Source organism: Mustela nivalis (assembly GCF_964662115.1).
Source record: "Mustela nivalis genome assembly, chromosome: 8".
NCBI classification, from domain to species: domain Eukaryota; kingdom Metazoa; phylum Chordata; class Mammalia; order Carnivora; family Mustelidae; genus Mustela; species Mustela nivalis.
The window spans coordinates 3,279,414-3,294,654 of NC_139027.1; the positions used below are offsets into that span (position 1 = coordinate 3,279,414).

At 49.4% G+C, this 15,241-nt stretch overlaps 1 long non-coding RNA gene across 1 annotated transcript in view; it reads left to right on the forward strand.

Annotated features, from left to right (window-relative positions):
- The first annotated feature begins 7,723 nt into the window (after positions 1-7,723).
- Positions 7,724-15,241, forward strand: part of LOC309872666 — a 65,767-nt gene continuing 58,249 nt past the window's right edge. The window contains exon 1 of the long non-coding RNA XR_014316044.1: positions 7,724-7,946. This is a non-coding gene — a long non-coding RNA (uncharacterized lncRNA). The remainder of the gene's footprint in view (positions 7,947-15,241) is intronic.

Here is a 15,241-nt window from a genome sequence, read left to right on the forward strand (position 1 = left end):
CAGCACCTGGGGCTTTCACACCAGTGGGCCCTCTGCTACCGGGAGCATGTGCAAGCCTGACACTCCTGCACAGGTTGGACTCATCATGAGGCCACCTTTCCCTGAGGACTTGGGTGTGTTCTGGTTGTTACACTAGGGACCAAGGCACAGAACCCACAGATCTCTCCTTTTCTCATTTCTTTCTTTTCTATTATTTGGAGGAAGTTGTTTTTCATCGATGCTCCTGGACAAGGCACTTTGTATGGTCAGTGTATATCCTATTTCTTCTAATTGACTTGGGCATTTGGAAAGAGAATCCAGGAAGCGACTGTGTAGGGAGGACTCAGGACTCTCCGGCGCTGTGAGCACAACCCAACCCTAGCGACTTAGGAAGCTGGAGAAGAGGGAGATGCAGGAATCATGTCGATTCATATCTACACCTTTATGTTGGAAGGTCTGTAAATCTCCATTTTTATGCACCCCTGGCTTGCTTTCTGTATTTATCTTGAAGCTAGGCGTGTTATGGCAGGGAATGGCTGGTAAGATTTTCAATACTTTTAATGTGTAAAAACTCCTTTATAAACATTTTGATTAATAACTAGAATAAATAATGGTATTTTGTAAAATGATGCATGTAGACATGTTTTAAGTTGCTCTAGGGGTCTCAAAAATTAAGATACAGGAAGAGTAATATATAGGAAAGGAGCTGTCTTTTGTCATCTTCAGCATGAGGCAAGAACCAAATTCTGTTTTTCCTGACGAATGGCAAATTAATTTCTCCCAGCTTACTTCTACAGAGTTAGTAATGGGTGCTGTAAACATGCACTATGAGAAATCATCTCTATCACTGTTTCATATAATTTGTGCAGGGAATGTGTTTCTATGTGACATTTAATTCTCAATGTGGCATTTTTGTTCACCCTAAGCTGTGTAGGTTCAAGAGTTTCCTGACAAGAAAAGTAGAAAATGAGGGTCAGGTCTGACTGATTAGGGGACCTTCCCTCCTACCCTGCAGGTAGGAAACTAAATGGTGGAACAGCCCTTCTCTTGAGGCTTCCAGAATTGCTCCTGATGATTTCCCCAAGACTACCACATGGAACAGGTCACCATCACGGCTGTAGCAATACATGAACCAGGAGGCAACAGGAACACGCAGCAAAACCGTGAAGGGTCCAAGGACCCAGCCGACCCCGCTCTTCAATCCTCCTTGCATCTTGGCTGCGATTACCGCTCAGGCTTCGAGCCTCTCCCTCCTGTTCTAGCCTAATTTCCGCAGGAGCTGTGGCCCCAGCTTGGAGGCTTGTTGATTTCTCTGGACTTTAAATCTGGTCAGGATGCTCCTCCCACGGCGAATGGCTCTCCGTTGCTCCGCTGTGGCTGAAGCCCCAGTCACAAGGCATGAGACAGAAGTTTTTCCCATTGGAAGCTTCTCCAGAGAAGGTATAAGTATGGTGGATCTAAAAGGGCAACAAACCCATTAAAAGATGCTCCACGTCATTAGTCATTAGGGGAAGACAAATCCCAGCCCCAGTGAAATGCCATTCCCCATGCACTGGGATGGCCATAATAATAATAGCAGTGACAGCGACAACGGGGGGTAACCAGTGCGGATGAGGATGTGGGGAGATGGGGCCCCTCTACTGCTGGTGTGGCTGTACAATGCTGCAGCTTCTGTGGAAGACAGGAAGGTAAATACAGAATATCACATACCCAGCAGCTCCACTCTTTGGTGTATACTCAGAAAAACTGCAGACAGGTTTTCAACCAAAAACTTGCTTTGGAATACTCATGGCGACCCTCTCCATGGCCAAAGGCAGAAACACCACCATGACCAACAGCGGGCAAACAGGTAAACAGAATGTGCCGTTCCCTTACAGTGGAATATTATTAAGCTGTAAAAACGGATCAAGTGCTGCATGGGTTCCAGCGTGGATGAGGCTTGGAGAGAGTTCTGCCAAGTGAAAGAAGTCAGGCATGAGGGGCCTCCTGTCGCATGGTTTTACGGAAACAGAATACCCAGGAAAGACAAATCGTAGAGACAGGAAGGAGCCGAGTGGTTGCCAGGGGAGTGGGTGGGGAAGGGAGGGGGTGGGGGAAGTGATTGCCTGATGCGTGTAAGGAATTTTGGGTGAAGACTCTTTGGGAAATAACGTTGGGATCTACTGAATGCCGCCGCATTGCACACTACACAATTATTAACATGGTAACTTGTGTGTTATATGTACGTTTTCAGAGTAACAAAAATTGTTTTAGAGGTCTCCATATGTGAATCTAGCTGGATTGCTTCTTTTTTTTTTTTAAAGATTTTTTATTTATTTATCAGAGAGAGAGGGGGGGGGAGAGAGTGAGCACAGGCAGACAGAATGGCAGGCAGAGGCAGAGGGAGAAGCAGGCTCCCCGCTGAGCAAGGAGCCCGATGTGGGACTCGATCCCAGGACGCTGGGATCATGACCTGAGCCGAAGGCAGCTGCTTAACCAACTGAGCCACCCAGGCGTCCCTAGCTGGATTGCTTCTGATCCTTCTTCCCAGCCCTGTCTCAGTGGGCAAGCCAGGCTACACACACTTCACAGAGTGGACGTGCTGGCTCACAGCCGCATTCTTGTGGTCACATGCCTCGTTGTGCTTAAAAGTGTGGGTCCTGACTTCACCAAGATCAAAGCTTCTGCACAGCAAAGGAAACAGTCAGCAAAACAAAGAGGCAGCCGTGGAATGGGAGAAGATATTTACAAATGACACTACAGACAAAGGGATAATATCTAAGATCTATAAAGAACTACTCAAACTCAACACACACAAAACAGATAATCACATCAGAAAATGGGTAGAAAGCATGAACAGACACTTCTCCAATGGAGACATACAAATGGCTAACAGACACATGAAAAAATGTTTCTCATCTTAGCCGTCAGGGAGATTGAAATCAAAACCATACTGAGATACCACCTTACACCAGTTAGAATGGCCAAAATTAACAGGACAGGAAACAACAAGGGTTGGAGAGGATATGGAGAAAGGGGAACCCTCCTACACTGTTGGTGGGAATGCAAGCTGGTGTGGCCACTCTGGAAAACAGTGTGGAGATTCCTTAAGAAATTGAAAATAGAGCTTCCCTATGACCCTGCAATTGCACTACTGGTATTTACCCCAAAGATACAGATGTAATGAAAAGAAGGGCCTTCTGTACCCCAATGTTCATAGCAACAATGGCCACAGTCGCCAAACTGTGGGAAGAGCCAAGATGCCCTTCAACAGACAAATGGATGAGGAAGAAGTGGTCCATATACACGATGGAGTATGATGCCTCCATCAGAAAGGATCGATGCCCAACATAGACGGGACTAGAAGAGATTCTGCTGAGTGAAATAAGTCAAGCAGAGAGAGTCAATTATCATACAGTTTCACTTACTTGTGGAGCATAAGAAATAACATGGAGGACACTGGGAGATGGAGAGGAGAAGGGAGTTGGGGGAAATCGGATCCGGGAGATGAACCATGAGAGACTGTGGACTCTGAGGAACTAACTGAAGGTTTTTGAGGGGAGGGAGATGGGAGTTGGGTGAGCCTGGTGGTGGGTATTGTGGAGGGCATGTAGTGCATGGATTGGTGTGGTACATAAACAATGAATTTTGGAACACTGAAAAAACAAAATAAAACAAAACAAAAAAACAGTTCAGGTCCTGCCATTTTCCTGTCTGCCTGCCTAATACCTACTGGAGGATGCACTCAGGTTTCAAGGCACAATTCAAATGACCACATCATGAAAACTTGCCTGGACTACTTAAAGTAGATTTGTGCCCCCATACCTCTTTAGAAATGTCTTTCAAATCTAGGTGGTTTTGTCAAGGTTACTATGGTTGTGTAACCGACCACCCCAAAGCTTGGTGGCTTAAAACAATGGAAACATTTATTTTACTTGCAAATTCGCGATGTGGGTCAGAATTTGGTAGAAATCATTCCTCTCTCTTCCACTAAAGCCACAGTCAGGGCAACTTGAAGGCCGGACTCACTGCTTACACACTGGCCACGAGTCTGACCACTCACAAGACTGACCACGACCTCAGCTATCAGCCAGGGCCACGCAGTCTGTCCTGAATGTGTCCGTACAACATGGTGGCTGGTCACCCAGGGCGTGGCCTCAAGCTGGAGAGAAGCCAGCAGAGTGCCATTGTCTATCTTGAGTCCCATGGTGACATTTCCACCACATTCTCTTAGAAATGTGTCCCTAACACCAGCACTGACTCCTATCTAACAGGAGGTGAAGTCGACTTACGTTTCATGAGCCGAGTATCCAAAAGCTTATGAGCATGTATTAAAATCATCATCAATATTCCTCTAATCTAAGACGGGTGCACCTGCCCTAAACCCCCGTGGCCTCCCTTACTTCCACTATAATCTTCTTCCTTATTTCTGAGTTTGTGTCTTATCTCTTCTAGATCCTTAACTGCAGGAGATGGTAGCAGTTCTGCTCTATATCCTATCACCACTGTGCAGCACTCTGCCTAAATATTGATTACAAGAATAAACAATATGTTATTGCCCTCACTTGTTTGCTACATTTTTCTCAAACTACTACTGCCTAAAGGTAGGAATTGGGTCTTATACAGCTTCCTAATCCATGCCTAGGCATGGTGGTGTCTAACACAGAGCAGAAAGAATAGTTATTTGTGAAAGGAATCAGTCAGCGCGTGGACTGACCATAGCCTTTGTTTGCTGGGAATGCACGTGCGCCTGCACATGTAGGTGTTTTTGAAAGACATTTTCATTTGTCTGCTAACCTTGGTGACAAAAGACAAGTGTTTTTCTTAAGACTTTATAATCAGGGCTAAGAAAGTGCTCCAAAAAACAGTAAGTGTTCATAAGCATGAAATTTCCTAATACATAAATTAATGAATTCCTTCGTGGTTTGCTCTTTAGTAGAGAAATACACGGGTAGATATCGAGTGTGCACTGGTTGCCTGCTATGCTACAATGAATGCATTCTATCATAATTTGGTATTTTCTTAACAGTTTTCTTCTTTTAATATTAATTGTAAAATTACAAGTAACTTCATACTACTTGTAATCAGAGAAGCCAGCGGTTTTCAAGCGCAGCGGATCTTGCCCCCAGGAGGCATTTGACGATGTCTGGAGGCGGTTCGGTTGTCTCGGCTGGGAGGGTGCCGCATCTGGTGGGAGGAAGCTGGGCCCTATGGTAAACCAAAGAGCCCCCCACAAAGGAGAAGGCCCCAGTCACACTTCTCAGTCCTGCGGAGGTCAGGAAACGGGACACACACTCAGGCAGACAAAGCCGCTGTCCCTTGGGGAGCCCCGGGAAACGTCGGTGTGTGAAGTAGTGATTACATGCCCCCCCCATGTATTATCCCCGCGAAGCACCCCCCCCCCCGCCCCCAGCGCCGGGCTTCGCTGGGATAATAGAAATGTGTGGAACAAACATTGGTGGTCCGTGGTGGCCTGTCCTTAGGTGATCTGGACCCATCGTCACCCAGAGGAGAGAGAGCCTGGGTAGAGGAGGAAAGCCCGACCGCGCACGCACACTTAGCAAGACCCAGAACCCCAGAATGGGCGGGAAGGGGAAGGTCGTCGTGCTCAGGCGTCTTCGGGTGGCGAGAAACGATGCTGCCTCCCCCCCCCCCCCGGCGTGGGGACGGCTCTGCTCCGTGTCATGTCATGGATGACAGCGTGCTGGGGAGAGGGAAGCTTTGCTGATCCTTTTTCTCCCCCCTTCTTCTTTGTCCCACAACCTCTGAGGCCGGCAGGGGATCCCGTCTGTCCTGGCGAGGAGGGGACAGTCCTCCTCTCTGCTCCCTACGATTCCCTTTTCCCCTCGCGGCGAAGGCCGGCAGTGCGGCGTCTGTCCCTCAGCTCCAAGCCCACCTTCCGCCCTGCTCTATGCTGCCAGCCCTGTCCGGTGCCCCGATGCTTCTGCGGGCTGCTGGCGTGAAGCCTCGTCCACAGGGCTCAGGGCAGGGACCCCGGCGGAAGGCACACACACACACACACACTCACCTCCCGGGCTCCGCCTCGCTTGCTGCTGCTGTGGCCGTGTACCATCACTCAGTGTGGGACACCCAGAGACACTTCGCACAGCAACGCGTCTTTCCAGTTCCACACTTAAAAACGTCCGGTGAATTCATGCCCAGTAAAATGCTGCGATCAGTTAGGAGAACGGAATGGCTGTGACAGAAAGGCAGTCCCGCTCCTCCTCCTCTGTAAAGCCTCATCCCAGTTTCGAGGTTGCGTTGGAAATCCCCGCTTCCCCCACTGATTCCTGGGATGGACGACCTCACCCTTCAGGCAGGCTTGGAGCCGGACTTCGGGGCTCCCATCTCTGACTCACTACTAAGGACATCTATCGCTTCGGGCAAATTGTATAAGTTTTCTACGGTAGTATTAGCCTGTCTTATGATCGGGGCCATTCTAAATGGTTATCGGAAGAAAAATGCATTACTTGGTGCCCTGAAACACAACAGTCAGCAGAGAAAAAGCACTTTATAGAGTATCCCAGTGTATGGCAGATGCTCAGTAAATGGTTTTGTTTTTGTCTTCTGAAGGCGAGATCCTGTGTCCTGGCAATAGAGGTGTGGTCTTGTCTTTGCACACATCGGCAGAACCCTCTCTTGGTGAGTGTATACAAGACGCTTGAGTGTATACAAGAGGTTTGCACATGGAGTCCCGGAGAGACGGCGCGGTAGCTCAGAGAGTCGTGGTAGAACGAGGACCCCAGAGGAGTAACGGTAACAGCTAACATTCCCCGAGCAGGAGCCGGGGTTTTGCAAGTAACAACTCATTTGGTCCTTACAGGGGCTGCATCAGCCCGGGGGCGGGCTCTGTTCTCCCATCTGGCAGATGAGGACGCCGAGTCATCATCTTCTGGGGCAGGGCTGTGAGTCCTAGCCTGGAGGTCTTCAGCGATTCCCATGTCCACCCCCTCTAAGGACCGCCCTGCCTCCAAAAGCACAAGGAGGTAGCTTTTCTTTTCTCTGCTCCAGAAAGGAAAACCTAGCTGGTCGGGCTGTCGGAAACGTCGCTGGCCATCGGCGAGCCTGGGAGGGGCACAGAAGCCACTTGCACAGACCCGTACAGCTCAGTGAGCATTGGTTTGGGACTGGAAACTGGGTCTCTCTAGTGCCAATTCTGTGCCCTTTTCCTCCGCCCTTCGCATTCAGTCCCCCAACAGTATAATCCACAGTCTGGCGTGCATTATTAATTTCCTATGTGATCACTTTTTTTTTTTTTTTTTTTTTAATATCCATGTCTCCCCAGTCAACCATATCCTTTCCATATGGAGTTGCAAGTCTTATAAATTAAATGAGAACAGCATGTTTCAGAGGAATGAAGGAGTGGCTGTTGGATTTTTTTTTTTTTTCCAAGAATACAATGACTTCGACCTATAGGTATTTATGGAAAAACACCAGAATATTTACAAATATCTGAATGCTGAAAATGTTTTAATTGGCTCTTCAAAAGAAAAGGGCTTACACAGAAGCCCTGGGATTCATCATTACTTCGGTGAGAACGAAGGATCCTTGGGTGGTAAGGGGCTGGGCTAGTGAGCCCCCGCGAGCCTGGAGCCCTGGCAGGGAGAAGCCCGGGGCGGCGGAGCCCCGGCATCGCGGGAGGAGCATCCTACAGAGACACGAGGGCTCTGAGCTTGGGGACGAGACAGTTAAAGCCTCCCTGTGCGAGCCAGTGATATCACACAGCGCGGGGGCCAGGTCAGCAGTCTGGCTGGAGCTGGGACGTGGCGGGTTGTGCCATGTGGTGCCAGGCACCCCGGGGAGCCCTGAAGAGGGACCCCCAAACCGGGTTTCATTCTGCAGCACGGGGGATGCTTTGGCGACAGCCTCACACAAGGAAACAGGGTTGTATGGCTGCTTCCCAGACAAGCCACGTTGGAGCACGGACCTCCCCGGCTGGGAGCCCACTGTTGCTGCGACAAAAGGAGCTCAGCTGGGAACCTGCTCAGGTGAGATGAGCCGGGGCCGCTGCGGTCTGGGCTCCTGTGTGGGCCGTGCGCGAGGGGGAAGCCCGTCTGCCGCTGAGAAGCTGCTCTCAGACAGATTGATGGCTGCATGCTTTTTGCCGTTTCCCTAATTTCTTTCTGAGAAGCATGAGTGGGTATCACGCACTTCGTTCAGGAAACCGCCTCTAAAATCAGGCAGACGCTTTCCAAGAGCATCGAGCTGGTGAGGGATGCTAGCTCAGTGGGTCCTATGTGATAGCAGGAGACGCGTCTGAGTCGCACGTCCCCAGAGGAGATTTCTCACAGCCCCTATGGGGCTGGTGAGCCCGGCGTGCACCAGGTGCCTGGCAAGCTGAGTTCAAATTCAGAGCCTGTCCTGTGGGGAGCTGGAAGCTGTGTGGTGTCGGGGGAAAACACGCGACCCCTCAGCGTTCACCTCCTCTTCAGAAAAGGTGATTAAATACTTGCTGCGACAGGTTTGAGCACAGATCTGTGCTCAGGATGCAGATCTGTTTCTTATGTACCTTTGCTCATTCAGCCTCAGGTCTGGTGCTCAGCATTCCTGAAAACTGTCCATCCACTGACCAGGCTTTGGAACAGAAAAAATGACAGCAAAATACAGGTGCAAACATGGGAAAGCCACAAAGTCTAAGTTGTAGCCTCGGGGAGCTGTTAGACTTTCAGAGCATTTAAAAAAGGACAGGGCACGGTTTTGGGTAGTGATGAGCCCATTAGTTAAGGTCTGAACAACCATTAGGCCAATGCGGGGTGCCGCAGCAGGTGTCGTGACCCCAGTGGCCTGAGGGAGCTGTGGGTTAAGCAAGAGCCCAGGGACGGGGCTGAGACACAGACGGCAGATGGGAGTGATCTCCGGACTTTGGGATGAGAGCATTTTGCAAATGGTCAGGCGGGATGGGTCACCATGGCTTCTTGGGGGTGAAGAAGCCACACCCAAGATGGGGTCAAGCTCCAGCTGGGTAGGCTCTGGCCTCAGGCCAGGTCCACGATGAGATGAATATTCTGGCATCAGTACCAGACGATTGATGTGAATTATACCTCCAACTCTACTCTTGCAAAAGCAAAATTGCCTGTTACTTTCCTGAGGAAATCCCTAGAAAAGCTCCTCAATGCCTTCACCGTTACATTCAGCGTTCTCCCAGTGACCCTCCAGGACCCTCCAGGGTTCTCCCAGTGACCCTCCAGGGTGCCTCCAGCCCCGCGGTCTCAGTCCGTGGCTCTGCGCCTCCGGGTCGGCCTGCGGGACTCCCAGCCTCCCGCCTCACAGCGCATGCTCCCTGCCTGTGGGAAGTGGCTCCGGCTGCCCGATGTGGTCTTTCCATCCCTGGGCTGAGCCCTCAGCCTGTAACAGCCCCTCTGGCGAACTGTATGAGCTCTATCCATTGTTTAAGACCCACTTCAGCTGTGGGTTCTTCCAAAAAGCATCCTGGGGCTGTTTTAGGTGTGTAGCTCCTTCCTCTGAAAGCTGTCTGTTTTATTTCTATTACAGAGCACTGTCTTTTTTTTTTTTTAAGATTTTATTTATTTATTTGACAGACAGACATCACAAGTAGGCAGAGAGAGGCAGGTAGAGAGAGAGAAGGAAGCAGGCTCCCTGCGGAGCAGAGAGCCTGATGCAGGGCTCCATCCAAGGACCCCAGGATCATGACCTGAGCCGAAAGCAGAGGCTTTAACCCACTGAGCCACCCAGGGGCCCCTACAGAGCACTGTCTTGGAATTACCCGCATCCCCCAATAACCTGATACGGGGCAGGGGCGGGGCTATGGCTTCAGCATCTGGTACAACCAGAGTCTGGGACCCAGTAGGGAGAACCCTGCCCAACTTCAGGCAAAGAAAGGGATCTCCTGCCCTCTGGAGAAGGCTCTAGAGGCTTCTGAGAGGTTTGTGGTTCTCCATGAGACAGGGAACCTGCAGAGAATGACAGCAAAACCAGGGGACCCAAGCAGGAGACCAGGGCTCCAATCCCAGGACCAGAGGAGGCAGGGGGCTGCCACTCTGGAGACCGAGTGTGGCAGGTGCACCAGGCCCGCTGCAGGCAGAGAGCTCTACCGAGACCCTCCTTGCTGGTCCGGGACCACCAGCTTGGTCTGTCCCAGACTGCTCAGGGTATAGCCCAAGGAACGGGGCTAAAGATAGAAGCGAACACTGAACTGTGCAGTGGGCAGTGACGGTCACACACCCTGTGGGAATAAGTCACAGTTTCCCAAGTGTTCACTACAGCCTTGCTGGGCTCTCACGTGAGAGGGCACGGCAGCTGGGTGTGCACAGTTTGCAGAGAGGCCTGAACAGCTCTCCCTTGGTCCCAGAATCAAAGTTAGAGGCCCCCTTGCAGAGACAGTGAGGAAACCGTCCCCGAGGGGCAGGAAGCACATGGAGCACTGACCCCGATGAACCCTGCTCATGAGAAAAGGCACCTGAGTGGGCGTAGCCAACCCACAGCACCATCTGGGGAGCATTGTCGCCCTTGTGCGGGTCCCCCGGAAAGACAAGGTTAGAATGGGGACGATGACAAGCCATGCATCTTTGCATCGCCTCAAATACGCCTCTGACTGGTTTAGACAAGAGAGGAAATGCGTTGGGTCAGGAGACCAGAAGGATCACAATGTGGTTTTGCTTCCAGGCCAGCTGGATACAGGGATCAATAGGAATCCGTGCGTGCTTATGTTTGCTTGCTTTAATTTTCTCTATTTCTCAGGTCTGCTTTGTTCTGGGTTGATTTTATTCACAAAGAAACAGTCCCCATGATTGGCCCAGATGAAACCTCCGATAGTTCTGATTGGTAAGCTCCATGATGAAAGGAATCCTCGGTCCCAGAGTCCAGGCAAAATCCCGGTGTTCTTATTTTGTCCCCTTTTGGCTCTTGAAGCCGTTCCTCGGTGTGGCTGGGGTGAAGGGAGTGCAGCGTCGGAGGGGCTGTGCCCGGTTTAGTCCATCCCCACCCTCTCGCACTGAGCAGCATAGAGACCGGTCCTGGGCCACCACTGACTCCTGAGCCGGCCGTCACCACAGGGGCAAGAAGACAGCTTAGCAGCTACCTGCTTTGTTTCCCCCAATTTAATTTCTTTGGGGCCAAGGGGCTGCGAAGACATGACACACTTAATGATCACGACGACTTCGAGAACAAAGAAAAAGATGAACACGAAAAGATGAACACAAAAGTGATGCATTGTCCCGTGGTGTATAGATAAGACCTCCCATCGCGCACGACTTCCCCAATTTAAAAGTTTTCTACACAATTTGGAATGTATTTATTTTGATCTTTTACAGTAATCATTTTCTTTCATCACTTAATTTTTTAAAAAATCTACTTTCATGGCAGCATGACCCTCCCAGACACGAACATCCACATTCATCTAGAATGTTTTGGCCTAGAATCAGTCCCTTCCTTTTATAGGTGAGAAAATAAAGATCGCAAGAAGGAAGTCATTTTCCCAGGTTTGTAGATGTACTGAGATGAGCTGTCAGGTCCTGTGATTCGGATTCTAGCTGTACCTTTTGCCACGGTGCTTACCTTCCCATGTCTGCAAGGATGATAAAGGCTCATCTGTTTATTGTTTCACTTTGCGACTTTAAGACCTGGTGGGTAAATACAGGAGAGAAACATCTTCGTTGTGTAAAACACCCTTCTGTCAGTAAAACACCCCTTTAAGGAAGACAGTGTCCTTCAGGGGCCTGACCAGGTGGCAGGTGGAAGACAGTATCTATCGGGGGTGGTAAAGCTAAATTTTTCTAAATTTTGTAAAAGTGGAGGCTATTTTGAAAATATGTGATTTTTCCAGGGCAGCATGTATGCAGGAAGGTTCTAAGTCTTGCTTCTGCCTCCTTGTTTTCATTCATTTAACAAATACTTGCTGTATACCTGCTCCATGTCAGGCAGTATTTTAAGTACTGAGAAGAAACTGAAAAATAAGTAAGGGCTGTGCTCTCAGGGAGCTCATAAGCTATGCAGAGGAGGTGGGACAGAAAGTTAGACAAAAACAGGGAATGAAATGCATCAATGCTGATGAATAGTAAGAAGGAAATAAAATGGAGAACTCTGATGAGGACTGGGGAGTTGATTTTGGACTCAGTTGTCAGGAAAGTCTACTTATGATGTGAGATTAGGCTGAGAGAGGGGGAAATCAGTGCAAGGGTCCTGGGGTGGCCTCTGCAGTTCTTGACTGAGAAGCAGAAGGAAAGCCAGCTGGCGTGGCCCAAGGAGGGGACTGTGGATCAGATGGTTGTCCAAAATAGGTGGGGCCAGGTAAGGAGTTTGGTTTTGATAAACGTGAGGGGCTGCCTGGAAGTTTTGTAGCTGGGCAGAGCCATGATGATCCGATGCATATTTGGAAGGTCACATTGGCTTCTGAGGGAGAGTGGATATTGCGGGGTCAGGAAGGGAAGCAGGGTTTCTGGTGAGGACGTTGTTGCAGATGGTCAGATGTGAAGGGATGGCTTCTTGACCTGGGAGAGAAGGGGATGGACATGTTTTGGAGGCTTCAGAGTGGACGAGTGGACCCAAGCACGGGATGTGTGCTTAGGAAATGAGGAGCATCAAAGACCATCCCTACCATTGTTAATGCTCACGAAAACCTAACACCTCATTTATTGCCCCCCCCCCCATAGACACACACCTTTCCACTTTATCTGGAAGAAAGAGTGACCATGTGGAAGAAATTCAGATTCAAGTAGCCCAGCATTCTTCAGATCATCTACAGTCACAGAGGTCCTTCCTCGTACGTCGCTCTTGGGCAGCAGTGAGGGAGTGGGCTCTGCTTCTTTGAGGATGAGGCAGGGGTCCCTGATGCCCAGGGATAGACCAAGTGCCACCCCATCCCCAGGGCACAGAAGCTCGGGAGAGGTTCCAGCATCTCTCAACAGCCTGTGGTATTTGCACGCAAGACGAGTGGAGTGGCATGGGGTCTGCAGCCAGAATATTCCGACAGCCATTGCCCCCACTCGCTGAATAGACACAGTGCTATCCCTGTGGGACCTGTGCACCTCGTGATCTAACTGATCCCGGCCTGAGCCTGCAGTGATACCACCCCCCAACCCCCCTTCAGACCTAGGTCCTCTGACCCCAACTGTTGGCTATGGGATGACTTGTAAACAAGCAGCTAGATGCACGAGGGGCTCCATCGAGGAAGGACCATGAGGTGACATCTCATAAGAGCTCCCATGTGGGTTGAGTCAGTAAGTCATTTTAGCAAACCTCTTCTAGAGTAGTTCCCAACAACGAGCTGGGGACGGGGCTGGCCTGTGAGAGGGGCCCCTAAGGACCAAGTTGCTTGCTTGAAACGAGGCACAGTTTGAGGGGCCTATAAAGTTACATTGCTGAGGTTTGTGGCCTCCCTTCCTGGACCCCCAATTTCTGGCCTCCACCTAGAGGTCCTGTCTCCTCCAGTGGGTTCTGAGTCTGTGCCCTGGTCCTTGGGGACATTCATCCTCCATCCTGGTGGGGAGTCTCTTCCTCTTCCTCTTCTGAATTCTACAGCACTGTTCATTTATCCTCTCTGTTGCACACAGTTCTACCGTCTACAGCTTGAAGACCCTCTCTGGTGTCCAAAGCAAACATTTGCACACACCACAAAGAGAAAGCAGAGCCTGCTGTCTCTACAGCCAGCGTCTCTGGGGCCAGCACTAAGTCACGGGGAATAAGAAGATGAGACCAGGGGTCTCTGCAGCTTAGGGATTTCTGTGCATGGGCGGCCACCACTTAAGCTCTGGGTCTTGCCATATATATATATATATATATAAAGATTTTATTTATTTATTTTGAGAAAGAGGCAGTGAGAGAGAGCATGAGTGAGGAGAAGGTCAGAGAGAGAAGCAGACTCCCCATAGAGCTGGGAGCCTGATGCGGGACTCGATCCCGGGAGTCTGGGATCATGACCTGAGCCAAAGGCAGTCGTCCAACCAACTGAGCCACCCATGCATCCCTTTGGCCAATATTTTAAAACAGGAGATTCAAAGAGCTGATCTGAATGTTTTTGTGGAATATTCAATCACAGAATTAGAAACTCATCAAAATTGGCCTACACAAAGGCACTATTGTTTTCCACACTAAAACCCAGTCACGGAGGAATGGACACAGTATTTTCAAGATTAAAACAGGATCCAAGCTTATACGAAGAGATGTTGTGACATCTGAGGGGAAGATGTGTTGGGGTCACCCTATAACAATTTAAACAACATCAGCACTAAGTGAAAGAAGTTTTTCTATGTCCAGAATATTTGCCTCATGACTAAGATCAAGATTAATGAGTACGGCAATCCATATTTTGCTTGTTTTAAAATTTCATTTTAAGAGTGACAATTTCCAATATCAAGTATTCATGATAAGACCTTTCATTTTTAGAGCAATTTTTATTTGGAATTTATTTTGCATTCCTATATCTTTGTTTCAGCCTTTTTTATTATCAAATATTTGTATTAGGTAGAGATCATCTTTTTTCTTGTAATTGAAATACCAAATCTTTCCCAACATATGGGTTCATAAGAAAAAGTCATGTATTCAATATAACACATATTTAACAGAAAGTCTCTATAATATAGCCCCCAATCACAGAAAAATGATTCACTGTGTATTATTTTGGACATTCATGGAAAGCCACATGAATACAGTGTTGCCAAAACAAAAAGTACAGAATAGCTTACAGTTTCAGGATGACTTTAGAATTCCTGGAAGTTTCAGTACTTTTCTCCTGAATCCGTGTAAGACTTACACCCCATGAGAATTCGGGAGCACTAAAATGTGCTCTCCTGCCGTGGAGTGCAGGGTCTGTAACAAATCTAAGGGTTGACAGCTGTGGGAGTGTGGGTGAGAAAACCGGTGATTCTGCCTGAGGTCTGTGGTTAGGAAATATTAGAGATAACGTGTAATTGAAGATGGGTTTTGAAGGACCGGTAGTTGCTCATGAGGCCAAAAAGAAGAGAAGTCTGTTCCACCACCGTAGCACCTGCGCACCTCGGCACTCACGAGCCTGGAGGAAGGGCTACATCGCTCTGCACAAAGAGACAGGGAAGGTGGGCAGAGCCATCGCAGTGGGATTCGAGTCCTAGCACGCGCCTGTCCCTGCTCTCCTTTGTTGCTCCCTGTGCTGCCTCTCCTCCTTTTCCCAGGCCCACCCACCTCCAGCTCACACCTCCTCCAGGAAGCCCCCTCAGCTGTCCAGCTCCCTTGGGTCCATTCTTCTCAAACACCTTACCATGCCCTCCTCATCTGAATGCCATTCTGACTTCTGCAACCAGAAACTGCTACTTGAAGTGTGGTCCTCAGACCAGTAGATAGGCCTCACCCA